The following is a 16,745-nucleotide window of genomic DNA, read 5'->3' on the forward strand; positions in this document are numbered from 1 at the left end:
GATGTTTAGCACCATGAAACAATCAGTGAGCAGCCATGAACAGTATCTAGGTGACTTCTGTAATATTTACTCACGGGAATGACGTGGATTTGGCAAAATATGATGTTGCAGAAATTATATGTGTTTAGTGAAATCAGTTAAGAAACTTTGTAGTTTATTGGATTTCTCCTTTACCTGAAATACATTAATATATCTGGAATTTCATCCTAATTTTTAAAAGAAAAAAAAAACTATATACATATAAGGGGATTCAAACTAGTACAAGTTTGTAAATTTTATACATTTTAGTTTAATTGGGTCCCAAATCACATAAAAATAGAATATTCCCAAATATTTAACAAAAACTGGTTTTTATAATTTTATAGTTTCAATGTATCTTTACTTGCAATTTCATTTGATTCTCTCAAGAATCCTGCTGAAGATTAACTGAACAAATAATCAAATGGCTTATTTCAAAATGGGAAATTGAGGCTCAAGTTACTAATAAAATTATACAGTCTGAAGATAGTTCTGCCTTCCATTTTATCCACTATAACCTTTATACCATGCCATATTGTGCCACAAAGTTTGTTTTCTCTACCATGGGTCATAGGATGGTGATGTGGATACTCAGTTTCTATTTCCTCCATCAAGCGGTCCTGCCAATAGCCAGGCAGTTCTAATCTATCCATAAGCTCAGCCACACATTTACAGCTCCTGCAAAAAGTTTGTTGTTTAACAAAAAAGGAAAATTTTGAGGACTGTGATTAGAGAGTTTGCCAGCTAGTGTCCCCACCGAAAACAGAGTGCAAGCTCAATACAAGATAATTATAAATCAATTGGGCACCTGTGTGGCCCAGTTGGTTAAGCAAAGGACTCCTGATTTTGTTTCAGGTCATGATCTCAGGATTAAGAGATAGAGCCCTGCATGGAGATTTCTCCCTCTTCCCTTGTCCCTCCTCCCTCAAACAGGGCCACTCACATGCTCTCTTTCTCTCAAATAAATAAATACGTAAATAAATAAATAATAAAAATTCTAGGAGACTTTAATCTACAATAATTTGCAAGGGAAGGTACAGTAACCAGGGTTTACCCCATGCCCTAAGGAATGCAGGTAAGGGGTGTGTTACTGGAACCTGGGATCAGAAAAAAAGGTTAAGAATAAGGTCTTCTGTGTTGAGAGAAAAGTGAACATGGCAAACCAAGGAAATCCTACAGGGAGAGTGAGGGAGATAAGTACTCTGATTTTACTATCTTTTCTATGATCTCCTGCCTGGGCTACTGTATCAGTTGAACACATAAAGGCACTGGATATATAGATGAAGTTAGGACAGAATGGCCTCTGGTTGTAGAAACATGGAGAAGGATGGAGAATGGATGAAGAAGAAGAAAAGGAAAAACAGAAAGACTTCAATGAAAATTTTATTAAGTTGACGAGACCACTTAGAATACTTCTACCTAATGGTGGGAAGTTCTCTCCATTCTCTACCCTCCCCCTCTTCGTAGAGGCTTAGTTCATACTAATTTGTAAAAATGAGCATAACTTGTACCTGTACAGGTATATGTAGCATCTGATTTCGGACTGTAAGAAGTATAAAGCTCTAGGCAATTATCCTACTACTTCACCTGTTATGCAAATGTAAGTGACTTCATATGTAAATGCACATTGTGGGCATTCTGTGACAGTTCCCAGATATATAATAAACAAGTTCAGATCTTTAAGACCTACGCAATTATAATGAATGAGTGAGTTATGTCAGGCTTAAGAAAAGACACATTTTGTTCAGTATTTAAGATGGTGAGTTCTACTTTCTCTTTATTATTTCTTCAAATTTATAGGGATGTGACTATAATTTTACTTCCTTCTTTCACTTCTATTGACAAAGAAGACAATACAAATAACACCAGACAATAATAAAAGCAAACTAACAAAACCTCAGCAATCCAGTATTAATTAGTTTATGTTCAAGGGAATAGTAGTATCTCTTGGCCACCTGCTAATTTTAGGAGGAATCCTGAAAGCACTTGACAGGCAACAGAAAAAGGTCTCAGGTGTACAGCAGCTTTGGGAATGTGGAAAAAACTGTTTTTGTTTAATCACGCTATCCTGAGGAAGTTACTAAAGAGTATTACCTTTGGGGATGTAAAGAGGTTATATCTTTTGTCATAAGGTGAGTTAACAGTTATATGTGACTGGTTATCTATTGATATGGTAGTATTGCCTCACATACCACCCACAACTCAGAGGCATACAACAATAAACATTGAAGACTGGCATGTCTTACAGCTTTTGTGGATCTAGACATGGCTTACTGTTACTGCTCATGCCTCTGTGCAGTAGTTTCATCTTTAAGGTCTCTGCTGGGGCACCTGGGTGGCTCAGTAGGTTGGGTGACCGACTTTGGCTCAGGTCATGATTTCCCAGGCCGTGGGTTTGAGCCCCACACTGGGCTCTGTGTTGACAGCTCAGAGCCTGGAGCCTGCTTCACATTCTGTGTCTCCCTCTCTCTCCCCTCCCTTCTCTCCCCCTCATGTTCTGTCTCTGTCTCTGTCTTTCTGTCTCTTTCTCCCTGTCAAAAATAAACAAACATTAAAAAAATAAAGTGTCTGTCAGCTGACTCTGCTAATCTTGACAGGGCTGACTCACATACTTGGGGCTCAACAGTTATCTGCGCATCTAAGATGGTCTCAGTTGGATTGATTGGGGCAAGTCAGCTCAGCTTCACCTCTCTTATCTTCCAACAGATAACAGTAGGCAGATTCTCTTGGTAAAGGGAGAAGGAAAAGTAAAAACCAGCCTCTGTGCACGTACTTTTCATGTTTCTGCTTGTGTTACATTTATTATCATCTTGTGGGCCAAAGCAGCACTGATTTTTCCTTTTTTTAAACTCTTTTTGGACTTGGTAACAATATTTTTCTTTCTTTCTTTCTTTCTTTCTTTCTTTCTTTCTTTCTTATTTTTCTTTTTTTCTTTTTTCTTTCTTTCTTTCTTTTCTTTTCTTTTCTTTTCTTTTCTTTTTTTCTTTTTTTTTTTTTTTACCAAAACACTATAGTTAATGAAATATTTTCTGGATTATTGAGGGAAGTCGGGGGGAAGGAATGAAGTAAGTACTTCTAAAACACCTGGAACAACCCATCTCATCAGCTGTGAAAGGAAGAATAAATTTGAGAGAAGAAGGATTTTTTTTTCCTTTTTGATCAAGAAAACACTTTTATGTTGCTCAATTTCTCATCCATTTTAGAGGGATGACAGAATACCATTCCATAAAGCCAGCCTTTTAACCAGCCTGAAGCAGCAGTTATGCATTCTCAACATTTACCTTAGAAAGAAACATTGGGTCTGTCTGCCTTGATAGTTTGGGATTTATTTGACTGACTTGATGATCTGACTCTAGGGCATGACTGCTCTTCTGAATTCCTTCTGCTTTCTTAAATCCTACTCATTCTTTAATGCTCACTTCATTTCCTTCTCTTATGTACTCATTTGTTTTTCCAGACTGCTCTAGCTTTTTTTGATATCCCCATTTCTGAAATCTCCGTGCATATTTTAAAATCTATACCATGAAATTTATTTCTGAAAAACTATTGTTTCTAGTACCTGGACAGACACTTAGTATGTGTTAGGTGCTTGGATCATATTTGCTTTAAAAAGAGGAGTGTTTATTTTATTTGTTGTTTAATGTGTCTTATTTCCAAAGATTATTTCAAAGATAAAGATAAAATGAAACCACACCATTTTTACAGCTGCACAGAAAAGGAGTAGTTGTTCTACTATTGAAATTATTCCATGATGGCAAAGAACTGAAGCCAGAGAATATAAGTATACTGGACTGTAGAAACGACTCCAACTTGGAGATTCTGAGAATGTTTTCTTGTCACAGGGAAGATATATATCAATTTTGGCAATAACACATAGACATTTTTTTTGTGAATTTCTTTGGAACTCTGATTTGCCTCCTTCCAAATTTAATCTCACAAGAACTAAATAGCCTTGAGGGAGAACATATACATTATTTTTTACATTTTAAATTTTTCTGAGAAAATCCATTCTTTATTGGAGCTAAGAAATGGAACAGGAGTTGCAGGAAATGAAGTGGGATAAAATTTGAGGAAAACCAATAATTTCTTGCCACATGGTTATTTCTGGACTTAATTGTTTTAGGTTCAGGATATGCAGAGGAGGGAAGTTGCCAAAAGAGACAGATCTAAGCCTGGTTCTTTATGGAGGATAGATCAGACCCCTAAAGGGTTTCTCTTCACCAAAGTTTTCTTGGGCAGTGAAGTATCATAAAAGGAATAGGTGAATGTCATGAATGCTTTACAGAGGAATAAAGGAGTTCTGAAAGACATGTGAGGGGAAAAGTATTTTCATTTGGTGTGTTACTGAAAGCAAACAGAGGCAATTATTTAAATTTGCAGCTGCTTGAGACAGTAGATAACAGGTGAAGCAGAAAATAGGCTAACTAAAAAGCTTCAAATAAAAAGTTGAGGAATGAGATGTCCATAAAGGCTTTGACAAGCTCTTATATGAATCCGAGGCCCTGAAAGGCCACAGATATGCATACTGTTGTGCACACACCCAGAGTTATGTATATGCTCAAGAAAGACCTGAAGACCTGAGAAGGCCCTATGCTCTTACCTCTGTCTACTCTTGAGGCTCTCACATGCAGAAATGAAGTCTAAGTTGAAGATGTCAACTGACTAAGTGAGGTTAAAGGTGTGCCTCCAATGTGAACAAAGAACTTCTCAGCAAATACAGAGATGTGTTTTTCAACAATTTTAGGAAGTCTTTGTCCAGTTATTAGCTGACTACTAAGCTGACTAAACAGAGACTCTAGAGCTACAGATGACAAAGAAAAGAAACTTACAGAATACATAATTAGTTTATAAAACTCATTAAATAAAGAAACAACAAAACAAAACAAAACAAAACAAAACTACAACAAACATCCACAGTCAGCCTACTTGGGAGCATGGGTGGAGAGGGGTGGGAAAATCTGATATCCAGAATTGCCTATGGTATTATTTACAATGTTTAGTTTTCAACAAAAAGTTATACACCATGCAAAGAATCTACAAAGTATGGCTCAAACAAAGGCGGAAAACTGGGGAGCCTCCGTGGCTCAGTCAGTTAAATGTCTGACTCTTGATTTCAGCTCAGGTCATTATCTCACAGTTCGTGAGACAGAATCCAGCATGGGACTCTGTACTGAGTGCAGAGCCTACTTGGGATTCTTTCTCTCTCCCTCTTTCTCTCTCTGACCCTCCCCCAACTCACGTCTGCCTGCATGTGCTCTCTCTCTCTCTCTTTCAAAATAAATAAATAAACATTAAAAAAGGGAGGGGGGTATCACAATAGAATCTGTCCCTGAGGAAGCCCAGATGTCAGATTTACTAGAGATTTTCACTCAGCTAGTTTAAATATGTTCCTATAAGTAAAAGGAATCATGTTTTAAAAACTAAAGGATAGTATGAGTATAATGTCTAACCAAATGGAGAGTAAACAGATAAAAATTATAAATAAAAGAACCAAGTAAGATTCTGGAGTTAAAAACTACAATAATTTCAATGAAAAATTCACTGGAGGACCACTACATCAGATTTGAGGAGGCAGAGGAAAGATTCGGAAAATTTGAAAATAGGGTTAATTGAGAATATCACGTCTAAGGGACAGAAAGAAAGGAGAATAAAGAAAAAAAGAACAGATATTCAGAAATTCTGGTATACAATCAAGTACATCAAACACGGAGTCCAGGAAATTGAGGTGTTCAAAATAAGGAAAAATGTTTGATGAAATAATGTCCCAAACTATCTCAAATTTACCAAAATATATGGATCCACACACCAGAGAACCTCAACAAATTTCAAGTAAGATAAACTCAAAGAGATCCACACCAAGACATACCATGACCAAACTGTCAAAAAAACAAGACAACGAATCTTGAAAGCAGCAAGAATTATTTGCAAACACATTCTCTATAAGAAATCTTAAATGGGGTCCTTCAGGTTGAATGGAAAAGTATTTAACAGTAACTTGAATCCACATGAAGAAATAAAAGTCAATGATAATGGTTAACTACACTGATAGAAATACGTTTTCGTTTGTAACATTCCTCCTGTATGACTGAGAAGACAATTGCCTAAAGCATCAATTATAAATCTATATTAAAGGGCACATAATGTATAAAGATGTAATTTGTATGACAATAATAGTACAAAGGAGAAGGAGCAAACAGCTATTATAGGAACAAAGATTTTGCCTATTATTGGGGTTAAGTTGGAATTAATCAGAACTACATTGTTATAAATTAAGAGATTAATTGTAATCCACAGGGTGACCATTAATAAAGTATGTCCCAGTAAATTGTAAATGACTGAAATAATACAAGATATCTTAGCTGACCACAGTGGAATTAAATCAGAAGTCAATAACATTTGGGCTCTCTCCATATTTTGGCTATTGTTAAAGACAACACACTAAGGATTGATGGAGGGAGGTAGGTGTGAGATGGGCTGGATGGGTGATGGTATTAAGGAGGGCACTTGTGATGAGCACTGGGTGTTGTATGTAAGTGACGATTCACTGAATTCTACTCCTAAAACCAATATTGCACCGTATGATAACTAACTAAAATCTAAATTGAAAAAAAATTTAAAAGTCAATAACAAAAGGAAATTTGGGAAATTTACAAATATATCAAAATTAAATAGCAAATTCATAAATTTAGCAATGACACAAGGGATAAATCACAATGGAAATTAAAATAATTCAAGATAAGTAAAACAAAAATAAAACAAACTAAAATTTATAGGATGAAGCTATAGCTGTGTTTATAGGAAAATATGTATCTATAAATGACTATATTTTAAAAAGATTAAATTAATAACCTAATTTTACAACTAAAGAAACAAGAAAATATGAGCAAACTAAACCAAATACAACGGAGCAAAAATAAATGATAGAAAATCCAAAAGCAGTAGAGAAAACAAAACTAAAAGGTGTTCTTTGAAATTTCCAAAAATTGACATACTGTTAGCTTGACAGCACAAAAAAACAAGACTCAAAGTACTAAAATTAGAAATGAAAGAGGGAACATTACGAAGAATTTATAGACTTAAAATCAATTATAAGGAAATACTAAAAACAATTGTAAGGCAAAAAATTAGATAACTTACATGAAATTGACCAATTGGTAACAGACATGTAACAATTAAATGGATTGAGTCAGTAACTAAAAACTTTCTATTCACAAATGAAAGTACAGGACTGGACTTCAGTTAGTTAAAAAATGGCCAAAGAATTTGAAGTCACTTCTCCTATGAAGATACACCAATGGTTAATTAGCACATAAAAAGATGCTCAATATCATTAATCATTAGGGAAATGCAAAGCAAAACTATTAAATACCACTTCATACTTGTTAGGAGGGCTGTAATAAATAAAGACCATAGCAGGTTTTGAAGAGAACCTTGACAATGGCACTCTCTTACATTGCTGGTGGGACTGTAGAATGGTACAGCTATTGTGGAAACCGTGTGACAGTTCTTCAAAAGTTAAACCTACTCACTATGTTATTTGGTATGTACCCCCAAGAACTGAAAACATATGTTCACAACAAAACTTAGGGGCACGTGGGTGGCTCAGTTGGTCAAGCATCAGACTCTTGGTTTCAGCACAGGTCATGAATTCACGGTTTCATGAGTTCAAGCCCCGCATCAGGCATGGAGCCTGCTTGGGATTCTGTCTCTCCTCTCTCTGCCCCTCCCCACTCATTCTGTCTCTGTCTCTCTCAAAATAAATATTCAAAAAAAAAAAAACTGTACCCAAATGTTCATAATAGCTATTCTTAATGGATAAAGAGTAGAAACAACTCAAATGTCCATCAGCTGATGAATGGATAAACAAAATTGTGGCATATCCATTTAATAGAATAGTATTTCCCTATGCAGGGAATAAAACATACACTAAAACATAGATGAATATTGAAAATATTATGCTAAGTGAAACTACCCAGACACAAAAGCTCACATGATTCCACGTGTATGGTAGTCCAGAATAGGCAAACCTCTGGAGACAGAAAGTTGGGTATTTGCTGCCAGGATTTAGAGGGAGGGAAGAATGGGGGTGATTGCTAATAGGCTGTGATTTCATTTTAGGGTGATGAAAATATTCTTGAATTAGCAAATCATGATGGCTTCAAAACATTGCTTATTATAACAAAACCCACTGGTTTGCACCTGAAAAGGATAATGTTTAAAGAATATAAATTATATGTCAATAAAAAATCAACTTAATTGAGGCATAATTTATTACATTTACTCAGATTTCAGTTTTTGCAGAATATGTGAATACAGTCTCTCCATTAATTAGTTCATCAATCTCTCAGCTTTCACTGTGTAGATCTTGCACACCCATTATTCAATTTATCTCTAATTAGTTCATATTTTGAAGGCAATACTGCACTTATTTTACTTTCTGGTTGTTCAATGCTAATATATGAAAACATGTCTTTTGTATATTTTATAGGATTCTGTGGCCTTGCTATCAATTACTAGTTCTTGCAGCTTGTTGTTGGTGTTGTTGTTGTTGCAGGAGTAGATTCCCTTGGATATTCTATATATATGATCATATAATCTCTAAATAAAGAAAGTTTTGTTTTCTTTACAATCCAGATGCATTTTATTTCTTTTAAATCTATGGAGACATACTGGTTTTTGTTCTGTTTTGTTTTTGTACCAGAATAATGTGTATCTTGGTATGTATTCCATGTATGCTTGGAAAGAACTACTGTTGGGTGAAGTTTTCTAGAAATGCCAGTTAGGTCTGGGTATTTCATAGACTTTTTTTTCAAGTTGCTCTTTGTTAATCATTCTATCAGTTCTTGAGAGAGAAGGTATTGAAAATTCTAACTGTAATTGTGGATTTGTCTGTTTCTCTTTTTAGCTTTCTTTATTGTTTGTCTCCTATATTTTGAAGTTCTCTTATTAAGTTTATAGGATTATGGTAGCTCTCTTAATATAATCATTATGGCCTCTTGACAAACTAACTTCATTATCATTATGAAATAACTATCTTCATTTCTGATATTTCTTGACTTAAATTTTACTTTTCATTAATGTAGCCACTTCAGCTGTTTTTATTAGCACTAGCATGGTATTTCTTTTTCTTTTTCTTTTTAACCTATATGTGGCTTTATTTTTAGTTTCTTGTAGACAGCACATAGCTGTATGTAGTGATTTAAAATACGGCAATAGATTATTTGATATTCCTTCCTTCAACAGTTGAAGCATCTTTCTCTTCCCCTTTAGTGAAGGTTAGACTTAAGGATTCACTTTTAGCAAATTGAATAAAGCAGACACAGTAACATAAGACTTCAAAAATAAGGTCCTAAAAGGCACTTCAGTTTCCTCCTTGTTGTCTTCTTTAAATAACTCATTCTGGAGAAGCTAGTTGCTTTATCTCAAGGACACTCAGTCAGCATTGTGAAAAGATCCAAGTAGTGAGGAACTGGGTGGTCCTGCCAACAAATGGATCTTCCAGCCCCCATGAAGCCTTTCAGGCACTGAACAATCACGTGACTGCCATCCCATAAAAGACCATGAGCTGGAACCTCTCACTAAAGCTGTTTTCAGATTTATGACCCTCAGTCTTATTATTTATCCAACCAAATAATCTTTGCCTTTAATTGGCTTGTTTGGGCCACTGACATTTTATGTGACTATCAATGTGATTGGGCTTAAATCAACAATATTGTTCTTTGTTTTTCCTTCCTTCCTTTTGTTCCAATTCATAAACACGATACACTTTATTCCTTCCTTTCTTCTTTCTTTCCTTCCTCCCTTCCTTCCTTCCCTCCCTCCCTCCATCCCTTTCTTTTTTCTTTCTTTCTTTCTTTCTTTCTTTCTTTCTTTCTTTCTCTCTCTCTTTCTTTCTTTCTTTCTTTCTTTCTTTCTTTCTTTCTTTCTTTCTCTTTCTTTCTCTAAGTAAGCTCCATGCCCAACATGGGGCTTGAACTTACAACCCTGAATTCAAGAGTTACTTGCTCTTCTGACTGAGCCAGCCAGTTCCCCTCTATATTTATTTAGATGTTCTTTCATTTCTCTTGTCAATATTTTGCAGTTGTCAATTTAGAAATATCAACATGTTCAATTAATTTATTCATAATATTATATGTTTTTTATGACATTGCAAACATCATTTTAAAATAATGTTTTTAATTATTTGTTGGCAGCATGTAAAAATACAATTGACTTTTGTATATTAACCATATATCCTGGCATCAAAGTAATACTTTTGGAAGGAAAATAAGTTAGAATTTCTTTTACATAACTAATATATATATACACATATATATGTGTGTATATATATATATTAATGGTCTATATTTTAACATAAAATCAGGTATGTATATGTATGTATATGTATACATATATATGTATGTGTGTATGTATATATATATGTGTGTATATATATATATATATATATATATTTTAATGGTCTATATTTTAACATAAAATCAGGTTAAATTGAATATTTTAGTTTTTTGTCCAGACAGCATGTAATAGTTTTCAATAAGGACTTTCTGAAACAATGATTCCACTTTGTATCATTACCATTCAAAGTGACAGAGCATGGGGGAAAGGGTAAAAAGCAAAATAAAACAAAACAAACAAACAAACAAACAAACAACAAAAACATATTGATAGGCCAGACTAATGGTAGGGATTTCAAGTTACAAGGTACAGCTCCGTATTTAGTAAGTCTTCTGATACTTCCCAAATTAAGCCATGAAAGTAACCACATAATCTGCCAATTTATTTATTTATTTAAAAAAATTTTTTTTCAACGTTTATTTAGTTTTGGGACAGAGAGAGACAGAGCATGAACGGGGGAGGGGCAGAGAGAGAGGGAGACACAGAATCAGAAACAGGCTCCAGGCTCTGAGCCATCAGCCCAGAGCCCAACGCGGGGCTCGAACTCACGGACCGCGAGATCGTGACCTGGCTGCAGTCGGACGCTTAACGGACTGCGCCACCCAGGGGCCCCCTTTAATCTGCCAATTTATAGACATGATGCAGTGTCCATTCTTTCTGGAGAAGCAATTTACCAATCCCAACATGAATCTATGGCAAACACGGCATTAAAAATATATATGCAAGTATATGGAGGTTTTTTTTTTTCTCTAGATACATATCTGTTATTTATTTTATTGCCAAAGAGTTGCAAAATGTATATAGTTTCACATTCCTAACCCTTGCAGTTCTGAAAAACCATCTGCAGGAATCTTCATTTGTTTGGAATCAAAAGGACAGCAGCTTTTTCAAAAAGGAGGTTCCTATTCATGGACTTGAGAGTATATAGCTATTTTTTTCCTAGACAATATTTATTCTTTCTAAAGACCCAGTGAACTTTGATGTCTTATAAACTTGGAAATACGTTTTTGTGATAAGAGCAATATTTCACTGTATCTGGGAGTAGGTAGGAGTTTGGAAGACTATGTTTCTTTGTTGATTTCACATATATAAGATATATATAAAATTTTTCTATGTTGTTTAAATGAGTCCTGTGCAACTGGTCTAAACTGTCCAGTATGGTTTTTTTTGTTTTTTTGGTTTTTTTTTTGGTTTAAAGGATATGGAGTTCATGATGTTACTTTTGTGAATTTTGGCATTATTTGAATAATTCAAGATTTATTCTACAAGCTATAAGTGCTAAACTTCTCATATGTATGAACATCTGAAATAAATAGGCCTCAAAACCCATAATTATTATTTTTTTAAGTTTATTCATTTTTGAGAGAGAGAGAGAGACAGAGAGAGAGAGAGTGAGAGAGAGAGAGAGAGCTGGGGAAGGGCAGAGGGAGAGGGAGACACAGAATCAGAAGCAGGCTCCAGACTCTGAGCTGTCAGCACAGAGCCTGATGTGGGACTCGAACTCATGAACTGTGTGATCATGACCTGAGCCAAAGCTGGACGCTTAACCAACTGAGTCACCCAGACGTCCCTCAAAACCCATAATTATTAAAAATAAAGAAATCATATACATTTCTAGCAGGATTTACATAAAATACAAAGTCTAGAATTTGAAAGGGATAGTTTTAGGTGCCCAAATTCAAAAGACTAAATATCCAAATTATTGTTATATAGATAAATTATCGATGGATAGACATTTTTAATTTAAAAAATAATAATTTATTTTAAAAATAGCAAGCTGATGAAACAGAATATTTCTATGTTTCTATACCTTTTCTAGCATCCATAGTCCTTCATATGTTGCCAGGTATGGAGAAAAATTCAGGATTTATGTGGAGAATAGCTGAAAGTAATTGGACCAAAGATGGACCTGATCATCCAATCCCACCATTTCTTTTGTCTTCCATTAAAATTTAGAGTTTTGTCTCTCTTGTTTTAAATTCTCCACTTAAAGTAAGGACAATTCAGAGATATAAATCTGAAAAGCATCAATCTTTCCACTCATTCATATGCAATAGGCTTTTGTTTAATGTCTTCAGTGCACTAAGATACATGCTAATATTAAGGATATAAGGATGAATTATCTGACTCTAGGGACCACAATGTTGTCTTATTATTTTTAAATAATCTTTATACTTAACAATGGGCTCACACTTACAACTCTGAGATCAAAAGTAGCATGATCTACCCTGAGCCAGGTGCCCCCACAATTTGTCTTAATTTGATGAATCATGGCAATGAAGATTATAGCAAATTTTATTTTAAGTAATTTATTTTTATTTTCTAAATTTATTCAAAAAGGTATGAGTCAGAACCACCATTCTATGACATAAAGTTTGACTCAAACCAGAAAATCTCTATATTGTTCAATATTAGTAACAGGAAAAATACTTAAACTTTTATTGTGAGATTTTAGAGATTCTTAAAAGTTTAGTGATCATTAAAATTCAATTCCTTGGAGCTATAAAATAAAATTATTGCTTTTGCTCCATGTGAATTGGTGCATATATTATTTAAACTACTGTTAATTTGTGTGCCACACTGAAATAATTGCTCTGGAGTCCATAATATCATTTGTTGAGGAATCAAGATACCATTGCTTGATTAGATTTAAATTTCATCTTAAAAATTAACCTGAAAATTTCTTCATTTGATTAGACACATGTCTAAATTATAACCAAGAAATGCAAATAATATTTCCATATATTTACTGATAGACTAGAATTCTAAATTATTGCAACATTGAAACAGGTTCTTTAGAGTATATATTTTCAATTACTTCCAATCAATATATCTGTTGTAAACATAAAAAGAACAAGTATAGTTAAAATATTAGAGGATGGAAATGATGAACTTAAATATAATATTTAAATAAATGCCAATGATTTATTCATTACAAATTATACAAGGAGAGAATATTATTTCAAAGTAACATTATAATATATACTTTATTGAAAAATACCTGGTTATTGAAAATACAGTTAGAAGATAATTAGAAAGTATAATGAACTTTGTGGTAATTAATTAATGCCACAAACAGATATTAAATAACTGACTGTGTTGTATGAAGAAAATTATAATATATACTAAAAACATTTTATAAAAAAATTGACACACATTTGACAAAACTTGCTGTATATATATGTGATATTCTATGTATATAAAATTTATGTTATTTTAGAATAGTCAATAATAAATGATGTTATAAAGATCATCAATGATACACAGGCATTTTCCTGTCAATCTTTACTGCAATGATTTAATAAATGAAGCTTTGATTGTGTCAAAACTGGAAGTAAACTTGTTCCTGTCTCCCGTGTTGCTTTCTATTTACCTGGATTGTATATGAAGGAGGATTGACCTGGAATGTATATGAATATCATTAGCTCAAGAGATAGATCTGATGTCCCAATTATAAAATGTTAATGATAATGATAACAATATCTTACTGTATCCCAATCACTTGTTCTAAACACTTTACTGTGTTTACTCATTTACTATTCACAGCAAACTTATATGCACATAATATTATTATACCCATTTTACAGTCAGAAAAACCACACCCAGATACAGGTAGGTTTTTCTTTTCTTTTTTCTTTCTTTTTTTTTTTTCAGACCACATGCTCCAAACATATATTCTTAGCCTTGTCTCAGAAGCAACCACTAGTATGATTTTGGTGTATATTCATCTAGTCCATTTTTACTTTTACATTCATATATCTAGCCATAGACAATACATAATGATGTGACCTGTGTTTTAAATGCATATAAATAGTTCAGACTGTATGTGCTGTTCTGAATTTACTTTCAATATTTAGACATGTTGATATATGTTTTGCTTATTCCTTTTAATTTTACATTTTAGTCCAACCATCTTAATTTTATAACTATGAAATAAAAGGTGAGCTAAGGTATTTTATTTAATAAGGTTAATTTAGTAAATTAACATTCAGTTCCCTTGACTGTCAAGCCAGTACCTCTTCCATATAGCAGCCACTACTATTTACATCCTGTGAGATCTTGCGTAATACACCATTATAGATTTCTGCATTCTCATTAGTAAATGTGGTAAAGATGATACAACTGAATTAGACGGTCTCTACCTTCAAACGTCTAAAAGCCACAACTCTGAAAACCTGTTTCATAAGGACTATATTATGTATTTCCTCATGAATATATTGGCTTCTTGACATTACATTTTGTGTGTTCTCCTGAAATCTCTCATAGTTCTGGTACATACATAGTTAGGGAGGAATCAAGATGTGAGGAACTTATCTGACCACTGTACACTAATCTATCCAATATTCTCTGAATTGCCTTTCTGGAAGAGTTCCTCCATTATGTACTCTGCTATTCTCATTACTTTGCCTACAGGACCAACTTAGTGATATCAAAAGAAATGATAGGGCTAAAGTCTTTTAAATCATATTTCCTTTTGCCATAGCTATTAAAACTGTCCTTTGCACTTAATCATGTGTGTGTGTATGTGTGTGCGGTTTCTTGAGCTTTAAAAAAAAACATTTAAAGAGAAATCCACTAAATGATAGCTTTCTCTAATATGTTTAATATAAATGATGAGGGCTCACACTTCCATTTTCATTCCAAATATATACTTTCCAAATGCTTTTGTGTAATATGAAAACCCTTGAGTTCAAGAAGCACTAGGATTTTCTTTATTCTCTGAGTATAATATTTCTAGTCTCCAATGTCCTTACAGTCTCTAGTCTCTGATAAATAGCCAGAGGATTAATGTTTTAGTGAAAGCGAGCTTGTCACCTTCAAAAGGAAACCTCTTCAAATCAAAGTATCTTATGTGCCTTGACTACAAAGTGAATTTTAAATAAACACTGTAAAAGAAAGAGAAATTATCTTTCCAACTATTTTTCTGCTTGTACCAATTTGTACCTATGTTATCCACACACAAATGTATATTTAAAACTGTACATACTAACTTGCGGAGATCTCTATACATATAGAATTCGTAGGAATTCTCTCTTAAGTGACAACAACAACAAAGGTAAATGTCTGCACATTGCTTTATTTAAGTAATTTAATTATCTATTATAGGTCATACTATCTTAGGGTAATATGATTGCAAAAATATACTGTGAAGAGATTAAAAAATCATTCTCCAATTTTTTTAAGGTTCATAGATATTAATGGTAAAATTTAATTTCTCTAGCACAGTAAATTGGTATAACCAAAAATTTTATTAGATCTCCCATATGCTGGAAACATAGAGGAATCCAAATAGCAAATAAATATGACAAAATTGTTTCATGTCAATAAAGCACTGGAATGATGTGGAAAGATGTTACCCAAACTACTAATTCTTTTCTTCTTTTATTCCTGTTACTGACTCATTACCTTCCTACCAAGTTCTAATGTGAAAGTAAATGATACAGTAAGTAGATGCTGAAAGGAGGAATGTCTAAAGGAACAAATAAATAAAAACATTTAAAAATATCTATCCTGCTTCTACTCACCTGATCTGATTTACTAGAGAAAAATGTGGTGATTTTATAACTTTAGTTTTATTTGTTTGCCATTTATTGTATTATTCTGAGACCCTCTTTGTTTACTTTTTTTCTAACGGGTAGGGTAGGTTAATGGTGATTCAGTTTGCTTTATCTAAGAAATCTATTGATCTAGAAATCATCAGTTTTCCCAACAACTTCAATAGCTTGGAGACTGCTGCATTTGTCATCACAAAAATCATGTTACATAATTTAAGTGTTATTTAATAACATATCTGACAAAGTAATTGTTTTTTTTAATACTGGTTCATTTTAATTTGACTACTTCAATGACAGCATCCAGGGAGGCAACTTGAATATTTCTAAATCCATTTTAGGCAAGCTTCTTCTGGGAGGTGTTCATGCTGTTAGCTAATCTCATTCCTAGTGATTTAATTATTATTTAACCAAAGAAAGTATTATTTTTCTGAGATTTGCCTGTTTTACCTTCTTTTCTAATTCTTAGTGCCAGTCCTTATAATGAGCCTACTGGGAGATATAAAGTCTTCTGTAGAACACACTCATGTACAACATGGGATATTTTTACATATTTGACTTAAAAAATCATAACCAAATAATTTATGGAACAGATAGATAGTGTTCAATACCATTTTACTACTTCTTTTATATATCTGATTTAAATCCTTCACACTGTAGAGTACTAGATTAAGTCTTTTCTAAAATATAATGAAAATATTATTATTTCAATGTTTTATAGTCTCATTATATTTTCAAGAACTATTATCAAAACCAATGACATGCTATAATTTTAGCTTC

This window comes from Prionailurus viverrinus, chromosome A1, assembly GCF_022837055.1.
Source record: "Prionailurus viverrinus isolate Anna chromosome A1, UM_Priviv_1.0, whole genome shotgun sequence".
Classification (NCBI taxonomy): Eukaryota; Metazoa; Chordata; class Mammalia; order Carnivora; family Felidae; genus Prionailurus; species Prionailurus viverrinus.